The 16,437-nt window shown below is 35.1% G+C and overlaps 2 pseudogenes; both read right to left on the bottom strand.

Annotated features, from left to right (window-relative positions):
- Positions 1 to 6,076: 6,076 nt before the first annotated feature.
- On the bottom strand, positions 6,077 to 6,185 carry LOC143640830 (small nucleolar RNA U13; annotated as a pseudogene).
- A 9,641-nt stretch (positions 6,186 to 15,826) lies between these two features.
- The window catches only part of LOC143389800 (semaphorin-4C-like), a 59,176-nt pseudogene continuing 58,565 nt past the window's right edge, over positions 15,827 to 16,437 (bottom strand).

The following is a 16,437-nucleotide window of genomic DNA, read 5'->3' as shown; positions in this document are numbered from 1 at the left end:
ATGCCTGGATTTGGATGTTTTGCCATTTCCAATTTCCCAACATTGATCTTACACAACTAGTCTTTGTATGGCTATCTTCTACCTTGTGCTGAAAATCCTAACACCTTAGGTGACAAAGTATTCTACATTGTGAGTAGTGTTCCAAGACATAGTGAATAAAGCACATATAGAACATAACTGCCCCTCTTCCAGTATGCATGGCTTTATTTCTGTATCTAGACACAAGCTGTTATAAAAGTCTTTCACTGCAGTATTTTATTATGGATAGTCCAATTCACTTTGTTTAATGATAATCCAGAAGCAACCTGGATTTACAATCTGTAAAATTTTTAAAAGACAGATAAACAATGCATAATTTAAAAGTAGAACCATAAAATTATAAACCTTACAATCATGATAACTACTTTTAATATAAGTGAGCAAACAAATTCTTAACAAGTAATTTTGTCTTAAATTGTTAGACCAAAGGTAAATACTAAATTGTATAAGCAGCAATAAGTAAGTCATTTTCAATGATATGCAGGCATGCCTTTTATCTCCATATTTTGAAAATATCCATAATTATATTTACAAGCAGGGGTCACAGCTATATTTTAACATTTTTTTTAAAAAGTAAAAGTAAGTAGGAATACATGTATATTGTAATCATATTAAAAAAGAAGTAATGATAAAAAAACAAAATAAATATAAACTATTACCTATAATGGAACAGAGAATAAATTTAAAGAAACAGAATCAAAGTCAAACCTGTTGGAATATATCATGTTACATGTTATTGTTATTAGAAACCCAGATTTCATTGTTAGAGACAAAATAAAAATATAAAAAACATAAATTTGAATTGACATTCTAAGAATTCATGACTTTTCAAATGTATATCCTTGTTCTGCCTAATGAAAGGGCTTAGAAGCAATGTTGTCCTAAATTTTAAGATCCTAAATGCCAAGAAGCAGGAACACAGGTATTTGTAGTCATATTATTCCTACTTTTCCAATTATTTAAACATTTTATATTAAAAAATGTAAAAAAAGAATATTGGTGGGCTGGGGATGTGGCTCAAGTGGTAGAGCACTCCCCTGGCATGCACAGGGTGCTGGGTTTGATCCTCAGCACCACATAAAAATAAAATAAAGATGTTATGTCTACCAAAATCTCAAAATAAATATTAAAAATTCTCTCAATTCTCTCTCTCTCTCTCTCTCAAAAAAAAGGAACGTTGTTCATTATAATTCTAGTAATGATATTACCTGCAGGTAACAATTGTAAACCCTGGGGCAGGGGTAATGATCTCAAGTCACTGAAGTGGTGCTCAAAGCATACAGGTCCTAAAAGACATTTGGTTCCTCAAAGTAGAAAACCTCACGAAAATCCAGGTTTTTGTAGCTTTTCCCAGAGCACCTTCCACTGCTCTGACTCCTTTTCTTAATATTGGAGTGGTGGAAAGGCTCTTTTTTTCTCTTTATCCCCATCTCCTGCTGGCTCACAATTGCCTCAGATTCTATGTATATAAGCTTTTTCTTTACTAGGATATTAGTTTCTGTCAACCCACCTCCAAAGTGTAATGAACATATAGCCCTATGTGATTCCCAATCTTAAATAGGATCTTCTGAGTGAGACATTTCCTGACTTCCCAAACTTTATCTGATTCTGTTAAGATAAAGAAAGCTTATTACAGAAATAAGGAAAACTATTGTAACACATACTTCCTCCTATTTTCTGGTAATAAAGGATGCACCAATTAATTTTAGGAGGGGAATATCTACCAAAATGTTCAATAAAAATGTTTAATCAAATTTAGTTACATTAAGATAAGGTGGTTTCATTATCCAATGATTTGAATTTTCCCACCTACTTTTGAGAAAATTGAATATACTTTCTGCTATACAAGAGTATAGAATATATTGATTGCATTTGCCTTGAAATGTGGTTACTGCTTGCTACATTGAAGTGTGATGCTTGACATTATGTGTCAACTTGGCTTGAATAAGTCTCAAAATTTGGATGAAATTCCCTTACAGAGGTTGCTATGAAGATTTCTTTAGATGTGGCTGATATTTAAATAGATTTTCAGTAAGACAAAATGCCTGTCATAATTTGATCCAATCATCTGAAGGCTTTATGAGAAAAGACTGAGTTCTTCTAAAGAAGCATGATTCTGCTGCCAGACTTCCTTTAGACTGAAACTACATCATCATTTCTTTTCTAGCCCACAGGAGTGCTCTGCAGATTTTAGAATTATCAATCTCAGCAAATGCCTAAAACTAAAGCTGTATCCCCTCTTCTCCCGATACCCCTCTCCTCCTCCTCCTCCTCCTCCTCATTCCTTCATGCCTTCTTCATGCCTTCTGCCATTCTTAGATTCTATCTGCCTGTGAGAGACACTGGCTAGGGAAACTTGTTTTAGCCAGAGACAGCACTATGCTCCAAAAATAAGAGAGACTCTTTGGATTACAGAAGGGTAAAAATAAACCTCAGAGTTATTGTTGGTAAGCTGTGATTGTTGCTGTGGCTTTATTAAGCAATAATTTTTTTCTGACATTGTGCTGGTTTTCAGAGATTATGAGATAGTCCCCATTTTAAAAATAAAACACAAAAATATATTTCTTCATTCCATTAGTGAGCTGAGAATGGTTTTTATTTTCTTTCAAGTTTTTTGCCCAATTTTCTTGATGCAGCCCCCATATTTGTAAGTTTCACTGAGACTAGACTAGGACATACCTTTGTCCTTCAAATGGAGCATGTGTTTCTATTTCAAAGTCTGTGGCCCACGTGTACCTTGGGTAAGAACAATGAATGGAAGAGTTGCCAAAATTATAGTATCCTAGGGGAAAAGCAATGTAGACTAATTGTACTCTCTAAAGAGTAAAATAAAGAATAGGCTTCTTTGCTCAAAGCCAAAATTATTTCTATATATCTCTAGTATTTAAAAGTTCTCAAGAAAGCATCCCAAATTTATTCTTAGGACTATAGAATATGATGGCCTTAAGGCACCACACTAGAGGTAGAAATGAGTTTGAGTGGATGACATCTTTTTAAATAGAGAGAAAGAGTTTTCTGATGTTAATATAAATGTATACTTTGATTGATTTTTTTGGAAACCTCTCAAAATATTTTAGATGAAAACATGAGTCAGTTAAAATATGATAATAAAATCAAATCTTTTGTACATATTTATGTCACTATATTTTTATTTTGGAACTGGTTTTAAGACTGAACTTAAATTTTATAGCAATGAGTTATCAATTTATTATTTCTGCTGTTTTTTCTCTTTTGTATTGATCACTAGAAAAACACAAGCTTGCAAGAGGAAATGTCAATATTTCAGACTAAGCAGAATGGAGGCTACCCCCTAACTTTTCTGACCTTAAATTCAGAAGAAATATATTGATAGGAGATATAGAAATCAAAAGCGAAAAAAGAAAAAGAAAATTAGCTCAACTGGGCTTAAAATCTGAGAGTAGTATTTAGAGCTAAGAAATAAATTTGAGTGAAATGCATCTTAGAATAAAAGCAAAACCAAAATTCCAGTGAAGAAACCAAACCATATATGTAAGATGGAAAGAGTAAGACAATTCATTGGAAAAGCTAAAATTCTAGTAGAAATGAGATTAGAAAGAAAAAGAAGATGCAAAATGGATGAAAATGAAAAGAGAAGATCTGTGAGATCTGAATGCTGTGAGAGTTTCATTTAGCAGGGCAGAGGCTCCTCCATTGCCTTCAGGTTGGATGAGTCCCCAGGCCTTTCTAACGAAAGAGTCGCATATTGTGATTTCCTCATTTCTCTCTAATGATGACGCTATCAAAAAGTTCCTCCTTAGCTCTGATATTTGGAACTTTTCCCCACTCACCAAAACTCAAAATAATTATTCATTGGAGAAACTGTTTTTTTTTTATCAAAACAAATGCTGCTCTTTGATGATTTTCTCTATTCATGTTAGTTTTAATGTTTTTACAACTTATTGGTGTCTTTCCCCTTACTAAACATGACCTTTTCGTTTTAATTAATTTTAGCATTTACATGAAAGAATACTTTGTATAGATTCATTTATTCAGTGTTTTGACCTTAATAACACTCTCTGGGAATAAAGTTATTTTCCATTATTTTGTTATTGTTGTTGTTTTTCCAAATGAAATTATGCTCTTTTTATGCATGGTATTATATTTGAAGAATGCTAATGCAATAATGAAGCCATACTCAAGCTAATTCATAGCCAAAAATGTTGTTTAAGCACCCACCAATATTGTGACTCTCTTTTAAGCTACAATTTTATGCACTTCCTTTTGTTTGCTGTTATTTCTAGGGTCTTGAATTTCCAACTAGACTATTAAATCCTCCATAATAGCAACAGTATTTTAATGCTTTTATGACCTCCATTGATATTGGTATAGTGCTCAGTAAAATGTGCATTTGAATGAGTGTGTGTTGAATTGATACAGTTCTTTAACATGCATATAATTGAGTCATGTGACATCTCTGAGTTGTCAAGTTTTTGAGTTAAAAGGTACTTAAATTAAAGTAGCAAGCTTCCTTAAAATTGATAAGATTTTTCTAAAATCTCATTATTCCTAATTCAATTTGTTAAAAAAGATGCATATTTCAAGATCCAGCAATTTTAGAATATCACTTATTCAATTGCATTTTTGCTATTTAACTTTAGAAATCTTAAATAAATCTTATTTAGTATACATCTTTTCTTTTTGGCAAAGAATATACTTAAAGAGTTAGAACTACATAGGTTCATTTTTGGCAAGAATTCTTACTATATTGGTAAGGTTCAGTTGTTTCTTTTAAGATATTTGTATTTCTTAAAAGCTTCACAACAAACAATAACAATATGTGAATTATGTGAAACTGAAGTTCATTCTGTATGTTATGCATAGATTTATCTTCTCATATACTAAAATATTTGCTGTCCTAAACACATTTTTACTGGCTCTGGTGCAATATAAAACTTTGGTAGCTCTCAGTTTTCCTAAACATTTTTTTAAATTTTTTTTTTGTTGTTGTTGTTCTAGCTCAGAATTATTTTTGTGTGTGTGAAAGTTCTTGACTTAGAATTTTTAAAAAAAGTGTAAGAATTATAAAAACTTTCAGATCCATGTTGTCTTAGAGATTTATTGGTTAAAAATTAACTTTTTAGTACTTAAAGCTACTCTTTTTTTAATATATACTTTTTAGGTGTACATTGACAGAACACAATGCCTTTATTTTTATGTGGTGCTGAGGATCGAACCCAGGTCCCACCCATACTAGGTGAGCAAATCCCAGCCTTCAAAGCTACTTTTTATGTGAAGTTGCCTGTATGATTCTCTCTTTCTCTCCTTCCCTCACTGAATCTTGATTTCTATGTTATCTATTTGTCAAAGCCATCAGACTTCCATCTGTTTAATAAAAATAGTGTAAATGAAACATTAGTTTTGTTATAATTAGTTGGTATCTTAATAATTTTAAAGAATTTTTTATCAATTTCTTTTGGTATTTATGCTTGTAAGAGAAAAATAACATTGACTTTCATACAAATACTATTAACATTCTGAAAATGGTGAATCCACATAATGAAAAATTTGTGTTCACTTTTATGTGCAAAATACAATAATTAAACAATTTAGGGTAGTTTTTCAGGGCTATTCTGTAAATTTTCATCCAGGAGATGAGGCCTGAACATATTTTGAAGCAACTGTGTTCAGGGAAGTGAAAATATAATATACTGGAATTATGTGAAGAGGGTAAAGAGATCAAGAAAGTTCAGATCTGTCATTATTTAGAATTAGACTTCATCCTTTAGTTGCTATAGAATTGTAAAAAAAAATAAAAAATAAAAAAATTGAAAATTGAACAAGACAGTATGTTAAATTGAAAATTGAACAGGACTGTATGTGATATGTATTCAAAGGTAATAAGAAAGATAATTCTTTTTGTTCTTTTTAGACAATTTCTAGGGTGGCTCATGGGCCCCAGGAGGAGAGATCAGAGTAAAGTGGAATTATATCACTTATTAAAAAGAAATAAGAACTCAAGAGAGAAGGAAGGAGTTTAAATTTACCTAATAAAATACCTTCCTTAGCCTTTTTTTGACAACAGATAAGTAATGTGCAGATGTAGTGACAAGATGTAGAGCAAGGCACATCTCCCACACCAGCCACATGAACACCCAATAATCATCACACTTATAAACCAAAAGTATATTTATTCTATTTTTATAAGTTATAATAAAGATTGTTGTCATGATGAAATAAATGATTAAAGTTTAATTCTTTTTATATAGGTCATAAAATCCATGCAATTATATCTTGGTTAGTATAACAAATTGAGTCATATCATAATTTAATCATAATCATATCATAACTTCATGATATACAAAGAAATTTGATGTCAGGAAAATAACTAAAAGAATGGTCTGAATACTTTTTTTCTGCTATTTTTTTCATTTTTTTCTGAACCTTTTATTCTGTTATAATTCAGTTATCAATTTCATTTATCAATGGACATGTATGAAGTTCTAACATATATTTCAAACTAAATGTACTTGAGAAGTTCACTTGAAGTATGCACTTTAGTGTAAAACAGGAAGTTATATAAACTTATCCATGTCCTTCTCGATTATGACCATCCTTATTGCTATTCTCCTTTCAGTACTCAGAATCAAACTAAATATCTCTGCTCAGTCTTTGTCAGTGCCAGATTTAGTATTTGTGCCATTTAGTATTTATGTCCTATCAAGTTTCTTAACCTTTTTGAGGTCATAGATTCCTTCTATGAATTTTGCTTAAAAATATTTACATCATAAAGTAGTTCTGAGACTTGGATAAAATAAAAAATTATTTAGAATATATAGTGCCTCAAAGAGATGCTAACACTATATGTCAATAATATCTTGGTGTATCTTTAATATTACTTGTTTGCATTTTAAATCCTATCAGAAATATGTTTTAAAATTTATTTTTATAAAATAGAAAAAAATCTAGCACTGACAAAGATTGAGCATAGACAAATTTTAATAAATTTGAAATTTTTAATAAAAATTTCTGTGTTATCATCATAGTTTTTTTTCTCTATATGTTTTACCTTATCAAATTAAACAGCTAAAATTGATATTTCTAAATATGAAATTAAAACCAACTGTGGCTCTACAGTGATCTTTAAAGAATATTATAATTAATGATGTTCTTATTAAGATAGTATGTCCAGATATCTATGCTAATTTTTGATTTTGAAAGCCAAGGTAAAGAGCACATGCATTAAATTTGACATTAGGATAGGATAAATTTTCCTCAGTTTGCCCTTATTTTAAATAAACTATTCCCCTCCCACTGTGGCAAAAGATGTGTAGAATTTATTCATACTTTACTCTTCAAAAAGTTCTTAAGAGTAAAGAAAATGTCATTTAATATTTTATGACATATCAGTTGAGGAAAAACTATGTGAATTCTTCTTTAACATCTAGATAAATTTTCCCTCTCCTTGCATCCCCTTAATATGCTAATTAAGGTGTGGAGCATTACAGAGTATTGTATGGATTGCTGCAATTAAGTGCACATCTCCAAGCAACATAGAGCCATTATGCAAAACCATTGTGAACAGATGATACATTTAGCAGCACAGCTCTGCTGTGTATCTAGTCCTTGATACTGAAAAATTCTGCAGTTGAGATGAAATATGCAAATAGAAAATCCACACAAGGTCAGAGTGAGAAGGCCAAAATGCCACCCTTTGTTGGTTTCAAAATGAGAAATCCATTTCTGCTGCATAATCAAGTTAAAATAGAAAAATAAATCCGTCAAAGAAAATTCAGATATTTCTCCTCCTTTTTTCTTCTTTGTAAAATAATTCCTTGACATTTGCCACTAGAGATAAACAGAAGAATTATTTTCACTGTGTATTATTCCTCTGGGGTGATTTTATACTTTTATTAATTTCCTAACATTTTTCCTCTTGTATTTACTCTAATGAGAGAAAATGGTGATGAACCATTACTCAAGAAGTCACCCATGATCATTGCTTTATTTATGCTTTTCCACTCTCTGAGTTGCCTTGAGAAAGAGTCTTTTTATTCTTTTCTTTCTCCATCTTAAGTACAACAATAATAATAAACAAATAAATGTATATACTTTATTTTCCTAATAGGATAAAATGATTAATAAATGGTGAAATTATTTTTATTTAGGTAAATAAATTTGTAGTTGTTTCTCTTTTGTGTTCATCTCAGGTGCACAGGAGTCATCTCATGATTTTCTGCATTTTGTCTCATGCTATTCTCCTAACTCACCTTTTTCTTATCCTTCATCCCTAATGCCCACTTCTCTGTTTATGCAGATTTCTAATGAGTTTTATGTATGTACATGGATAAATATAAATATGTCTCACTAAATAAGTCTTCTGTGCTTAATTACTACAGCTATAATTCAATTTTATACATTTAAAATTGTACAAATCCAGTATAATTATCTTAACATTGTCTCCAACTTCTCCTGATTATCTCTAATTCTGGCATTTCTGTGAACAATGCCAAAATAAAGCAATCATGTCTATGTTTTTTTCCAAACTTTTTCAAGAATTGCTCTAAACTTAAATCTATGAGTAAAATAACTGGAACAAAGGATATATTACATTTAACTTCATTTATAGTCAGAATAATTCAATGATCTAAATTTATATTTAAGTATTAATTTTGTATACATAAATTTAGAGTATTCATATATTTAAAGAATTTCTGAGCAAGATGTAGATACTATTTATTTTATGTCTTGAGATATATGGATCTCTCTTTTTAATTTTAAGAGAAAAAATTAGATTCATAGAAAAATTGAGGGAAGTTACAGAGACTTTTATATACTCCTTGCCCCACATGAGCAGGGCTGCCTCAAGTTAACATTCTGTGCCACTAATAATATATTAGTATTTGTTATGAGTGTGTGTGTGTTATACTCCTTGAAATTATACTGATATAATCAATATCCAAAATAGATAGTTTTTCTATCTAAATAGATAGTTTTTCAATATCCAAAATAGATTGATTTTCTTTTTAACCTGGCAGATTTTTATTTTTAATATTTAAATGTTTGAATTATTAAATAGTTAGCCATATGCTTTTATTTCCTTTTAGCTCTCTAATGTGATGGATTAGACTGTAAGACTTCTTGATATTGAACCATGTTTGCATTGTTGGGATAATGCCCAATTGATTATGTATTTTTTTCTTTAAAAAATAACCTTTTCCTATTCTGGTGAAGGAGACATAACACAAAATTTCCTCTTGTGATTACTATGAAGCATACAGTTCTGTGGCACCCAACTAACACCACCATGCCATGTATTGTTTTGTAGTACCTCATTAAATTTTCTTGTCAGGATTTTGTATCTAAAAGCAGAAGTGAGGAAAAATGAAACCATAATTTCATTGAATTCTTGCTCACTGATTTGGGAAGCCAGGTTTCCCAGCCTTCTAAATAAGCTGCCAGCTTTCACTCTGTTTGCTAGAAATCCTTGCATGGGAGCGAAAGCAACAGTTTCCTCCAGGCGCATGAAGAATCACCTATAAAACCTCCCTGCTGGTGTCTCTGTGACATTTTTGGGTGCATTTGAGTGTAAATATTTTATGGTTACTTTTTTTCTTTGCTAGGCAAGCACTCTACTGCTGAGCACACCATTCTTTTAAATATAACCCAATGGCACTCTTCAGTCCCCTGCCTGGCCCCTCTGCCAGGCCCTACCTCTGATTCACCTCTTCTGCAGCTCCTGATTGTGTTCTTCTAACTGATACTATAGCCGCTTTCTCTGCTGCTCCAGGGGCAAGTGGCTAAAATCCTCTGAAGCCACAGTCTGCAAAGGAAAGAGAGGGTTGAGTCTGGGATTTTGAAGCTGAAGCTTCCAGGCGCTGCACACTCCTGAAGATTCAAGTCCACCTTCCTCCCCTTCCAAATATCTTGGGAGCAAGGTCATAGACAGAGTGAAGAAGGAGTGGGACCCAGCTGGCTGCAGAAAGCAAGCCTACGGTCCACCACCTTGCTGATGGGGGGGCCAGTGCCATCCCTCCTCCCACAGTCCTCACTTACCCCCATGGCCTCCTGGAAGGATCTGGAAGGATGATAGCCACAGATTGACTGACTTACTGATCTCACTCAATAAGACCAAGGGATCATAGACATAGCTGGTAAGGGAAACCATTAGGCAAGGCCAAGGACATGACACCCTCTAGGGGGAAGAGGGTTGGGGGGGCGTGACTACCAGCTGGGTCCAGGAGGGGACAGACAAGGAGGAGGAAAGGGCAGAAAATGAAGATGGACAGAAGGATGAACATAAGTATGGATGCAGAGAAGTAAAAGCAAAAAAGAAATAAAAAATAGTAATAATATCCCAAATCAAGATGCATAATCACACAGAAAATACATGTAAGGGCAACACAAAATCTGATAGGTAACAAGGAGGACATTAGACTCAGAGAAAGAGGTCACACCTCTCTCTACCCCATCTCCTACATCCCTTGACTATTAGGTCTAGGGGCTGGAACAAGGATGCTATAGTCCACTGGGCTTTCTGGACTCAGTTTAGAAGGAGGTACAGGAAGCATTTGCATAAAGAAAGTCTTCAGACACAGGCCAAAGTGGCATGCCACTCATAGAGGTCTGTGGAAGGCAGGAAAGGTCAGGGGTTACAGCTTAGGAGGAGAGGACTGAAGACCAGAATGGCTGGTGCCAGTGGGAGGTATCTAAGGCATACTAGGGAGTCAGGAGCTGTCCAAGATATAAACCGGGGGTGTAAGGGTGTACGTCTGATGCTGAAAACACACAAACAAACAAAAAATACCAAAACTATAGAGCATAAGGATCCATCAGATGGATAGAGATCTGGGGTTAGGGGCACTCCTAAAAGACAGGAACACAACCTGTCAGTCCAGCACGAATTCCACCAGCATATCTTCTCCCAGCATCCCGAGCATCAGCAGACAGATGCCACAGGACAACATCCTGCCCTCCTCAGTCTCAGGGGACTCCCAGGCCAATGTGCTACTGACTTGCCTTCCTTCCCTCCATCCCAGGAACGTAGCAAAGAGGAAAAGTATGGTCCAGGACTCAGCGTTCCTGTGGCTGGGCTCAACTCATTAGGGCCTCAGCTGTCCCCACTCACTGTCTTCTCACACAACATTCTGGGCCCCCACCTTGCTCTTTCTGCCAAAAGGCCAGCACTTGGCACAACTATGGCCAGGGCCCTGGAACTTAGGCTCTCCATCTGAGCAGGTGTCCAGGCCATTTTCTGAGTGTGCACAGATCACAGGCTGGCTGAAGTCCTCAAATTCTACATCACCAGGGCAGGCATAACCTGACTTGTGTACCTCTATGAGAATCTGGGTGTCCTGGGGGAAGGAACAGTGGGTGGGCAGTCAGGGGCAAGGCCCTACCTAGTTTGGGAGATTTCCACAGTGCCCACTCATTGGCCTACTCAGGCACCCACATTCTTGGCATCCACAGCTTAAGCAGCCACCTTCATGTCCTCAAAGGACTTGGTAATGATGAGTAACACCTGCAGTTCCATCTCTGACAGCAGCCAGTACTCTGATTTACTGATCTCACTGAAGGTGGCTCTATACTCTTCCCTGACCTGCAGTTTCTGTGGGGACAGGGACAAGGCATGAAACACATGAGTGGAGGCAGATCAGGTATAAAGCATTCTGCAAATATGATGGTGCCCTAACTGTCAGTACTAGCTCCTACCCAGTGTGGTGGGGAAGACACACTCCTGTAGGCAGAGCTGCAACATAGGGCTGGGGGTTGAAAATGAGTTATAAACTGTAAATTGCTTCAGGTCAATTTGGTATCACTTGTGTTTTGACACAAAGTTATGGAGTATATCTTGTTTCCAATGTTTATTTAGTATAAGTGATTTCGGATCTGTATGTACTTTTTTGGTAAATTATTTTATTGAAATTATTATTTGAAATGATAATTTTTTCATTGAAATAAAAATTTACAAAGAATAGGTAACTATCCCCAAGGAGTTTATTGATTAAAAATATCAACTAGTTGGCTATTTTATCTGCACATAATTAGTGGAAGTTTTAGTTGTTTTATACTGATTGGACTAAAGTAAATTTGAATATATATTTAAGATAAAAATGAACTCTGATAAATTTTAAGTTATTCACTTCATAAATTATATTTTTGGAAAAAACCTCATGGTACTTTTAGTTGAGGAATTTAAATGTCTTATCTGGAGCTTGGCCCCAAACAAAGAAAGGCACCTTGATTTATTTCACTGAGTGGGCCTTGCTATGTTTTCTTTCCATTGGTAGTGTGTCCCATTACTAGGCACAGCTAAATTCTAGAATCACACATTTCAGGAATAAGGAAACCATAAGCAAATGTGGACATGTTTAGGTAGCTTGGAAGAAAAATCATGTCCTGTGATGTAGAAGAAACAAGTGATCATATCTTTTTTTCAGGTATAGTGATCAAAATATGTTCAAACTAACAGGACTTCTCTCCCTGTAATGATATCCTATTAGATGCTGATGAGTAACCAAAAGCATAGAAACATGTGATAGGGAGACTCTCTTGATGTTATTGACCCGTGGTTATAGCTTAATGTGAATCAACCAATGTTCAGGCTTAAGTCATTTTATCAGAGGGAAGATTCAACTTTCACTAACCTAGATAGCATCCAAAGACATAGCTTTTTCCTTATATATAAGTAAAGCCATATTTGGGGCATACAGTGGAAGAAATATATCAAAAGTGATAAAAAAGTACAGTGTTGCTGGCAACTCTAATGGGTTTGGATAAAAGTGTATGTTCACATCTTGTCAATGGTGGTACTTCTTTCCTTGGTTGTCCAAATTGACCTTGACCAAACTCCTTATTATATATATATATATATATATATATATTTGAGATAAATATGAACTCTGATAAATTTGAAGTTATTCACTTCATAAATTATATTTTTGGAAAAAAAAATCATGGTACTTTTAGTTGAGGAAAGTAAATGTCTTATCTGGAGCTTGGCCCCAAACAAAGAAAGGCACCTTGAGTTATTCATTCTCAGCAAGTAACATTTCTTTCAATACCTTTATTCATTCACTATATAGCTATTGTAAATCAGTGAAACTATTTTGCAGTAAATTCAGAAGATATGAATATCCTCTTCTAACCAGTTCTCTATCTCAATTTCTTTAGGAATAATGAGCAGCATCTATGTTCCCAATGGAACCTGGAGGAAATTAACAATAATGTTGAGGAAATAGGTCCTCCATATGATTAGATTGGTTTTATATCCATCAATCAATCATTCAATAAATGTTTTGAACATTAACCAGCATTATGTTCCACAGATACATGGTGATGTATCTGTGGAAAACAAACAGACAAACATTGTTGTTTTTTTTTTTAAATTCTTGTCTTTCTTTATAAAATTTGCATTGTTGTTAGGATAAATAAACCAAGTTATTGATTGCTTAGCATAGTTATATTCTTCAGCTATTATTTTCACTATACTTAGTATTCCAAAATAATGATAGTTAATCTCATTAAATAATGGCTAATTAACAAGATTTTAAATTGGTACATTTCTGGGAAGCCCCTTGGAATATAAAACAATAAACAAACAGAGGTCCAATATTCCCATTTGACAAGACACAATTATTTGCCTTAATTAAATTAATATTTTCAGAATTATTGTGGGGATCAATTTGTTAAACTGGTGCTTCAAGGAATTTCAGGTTTCTTGTAGTTCTTGTAAAATCAATTCTTTTATATTATTCGGGGAATGGAAGCAAGTGCAAGTTTAGAATTTCATTTTTGTCAGGGTAACCCATTTTTGAAAAGCTAAGCTTGGTTTCTTTCTTCTGACTTATAAAATAAGAGTCAAGAATTATCTTCCCAAATTAGTATAAAATACTAAATATCAATATTTACCTCCAACTCGTAGATTTGGGCAAATAATAATTTGAAAAATTAAAGAAACTTGTTTAATGTAATGAACTCAGGGGTGTGCTTCTACTGAACTACTCCTCAGCCCTTTTTGTTTTGTGAGACAGGGCCTCACTAAGTTGTCCAAGTTGTCCTGGAGCATGCAATCTTCCCACTGAGACTCAGGAGTCACTGAGATTACAGGCCAGCATGATACTATATGGATCTTACATGGAGCTTATGGAAAGGTAAGAATAATGCATATGTGTGTATCTTATACATAAATATATGCTTAGTCTGAAATATATCTGTGTGCATAAACTGTGTGTGTGTGTGTATGTACATATAATGGTGGTGCTAAGTGCTCTGAAGTCAGTGAAGGGCTATAATGCAGTGGGCAGGGATGGCCTCCCTGATAAGGTAACAAATGAACAAAACATAAAAGTGAGAAAAGGGACCATTTGAATAGATGTACAAAGACAATAAAAGCAGCAGAAACTCCCTCACAAAATCAGACACACTGACTTATCAACTTGGAGTTATAGGACTGAAATCTACATTAAACCCAGGGAGAAAAAAATCCCAAGTTAAGGATATTATATACAAGATTGACCAAATTATGGGCATGTACAGATGTGGCATAATGAATTATATGATTATGTATATTTACAATATACCAATTTTTAAAAGTTATAATCTAAGTTGAGTGTGGTGGTGAATGCCTGTAATCCCAATGACTCAGAGTGAGGCAAGAAGATCTGGAGATCAAAGCCTGCTTCAGCAGCTTAGTAAGGCCCTAACCAACCTAGTGAGAACCTGACTCCATATAAAAAATAAAAATTCTGGAAATGTAGCTCAGGGTTAGAGTGTCCCTGGGTTCAATCCCCAGTACCAAAAACCAAAAATAAAATAACAATAATTAAAATATATATAAAAAAGAGAACATCTAAAAGAAACCCAAAAGAACATTATGCATCAAAGATCAATAATCAGATTAACAGAAGATTTAACAACTGCTGCAGACACAAGCAGATAAAAGAGATTTCCAAAGGACTGAACAACAACAACAACAACAACCTGTCATTATAGAGATTTATGACTAGTTAAACTATAACTAGAGTAGGGGCAGGAAAGGACAGCTTTCTCCCTGAAAAAAAACTATTAAGCTGTTATTAAACAATTAAACCACATATTTTGGTGCACACCAGTAATCCAAGCAGCTCTGGAGGCTGATAGCAGAGGATCGCAAGTTCAAGGACAATCTCAGCAACTTAGTGAGGCTTTAAGGAATTCAGGGAGATGCTGTCTGTAAGTAAAATATAAAAAAAAAGGGCTTGGGATGTGGCAACCCTGGATTCAGTGCCCAGTACAAAAAATAATACATCTGAATAAAGCAAAATGACCCCAGAGAAAAGGTATCATTTGAAGGAGGAATAATTCACACAATACAATTGAAAAAGATCTTTATCATTGTGGAATTAGAAAATACATAAACAAAGAAACAAAATGGAGTCAGGTGACAACAGTGTTCTGAGGAGAGCAAGATGAGAGGTGTGTCAGAGCAACCTGGAGGGGAAGGGCTCTGCTTTGGACAGGGCAAGTTTTCTTTCTCAACATCAGCACAACTGAACTTCTGTGCCTGAACAGTCCTTAGGGTGGGAGGTGACCTGGGCATGAAAGGATGTAGACAACACCTGCCATTTTAACAACCAAAAGTGTCTCTAAACAAAATCACAGGCCCTTAGGCCCGTTCCTGAGGGCCCTAGAAAGAAGTGTTCAAGTAGGCAGGGGCAGGCCTGAGATGCCAAGAGGTGCAGATAGGAACCCAATTCCAAGCTGGCCCCAGCGTGTCCAGGCACAATCTAGAGGGGACCATCTAGATTGGATACTAGTAATTGTACTAGTATCCAACAGGATCTCAAAATTACTCTTCTGTTTCTGAGCTGGAAAGGGGACTGATGTATTCTTTGAGCAACTCCAGCGGGTACAACAGGGTCCTCTCTGCTGCCTTGATATCTTTTTCCAGATTTTCCTGAAGCCGCTGGCAAAGCAACCAAACCAGAAGAACCAGTAACACCAGGCACAGAGCCCCCAGGGCAACCACAGCCAGCCACATAAGCCATAGGCATTCCATGGGGGCCTGAACCTCCAGGTCACTGAGGGGCCCACTATCACAGCCACAAGATACCCCTCAACAGCCAGCCATGTCCCCTACTCCTCTGAAAAGCAGTTGTAGGCCCCAGCATGGTGATATTGGGCAGTCATCACCACCAGGGCTTGGAGATGGGCATCATAGTGGATGGAGCCTGGCTCGTCTGCAGGTAGGTCCTGGCCCTCAAAGATCCAGCGAGCATAGGCCAACTTGGAGGAGAGGGACAGGGAAGTACCAAGTCTGTGCCCACTACCATTGTGATGTTTTTCAGCATTCACCTGACTGTAGCAACAGAGAGAGAAGGTAGCAGAGTCAGTGCAAGAGACCAAGGGCCAGGGAGGTGTGATGTGGAAAATCCACCTAAGGACCACAGCCCATCTGGA

Source organism: Callospermophilus lateralis, unplaced genomic scaffold (assembly GCF_048772815.1).
Source record: "Callospermophilus lateralis isolate mCalLat2 unplaced genomic scaffold, mCalLat2.hap1 Scaffold_65, whole genome shotgun sequence".
Taxonomy (NCBI): domain Eukaryota; kingdom Metazoa; phylum Chordata; class Mammalia; order Rodentia; family Sciuridae; genus Callospermophilus; species Callospermophilus lateralis.
The sequence above is the reverse complement of the archived record's forward strand: the minus strand, read 5'-3'. Positions and strand labels throughout refer to the sequence as shown.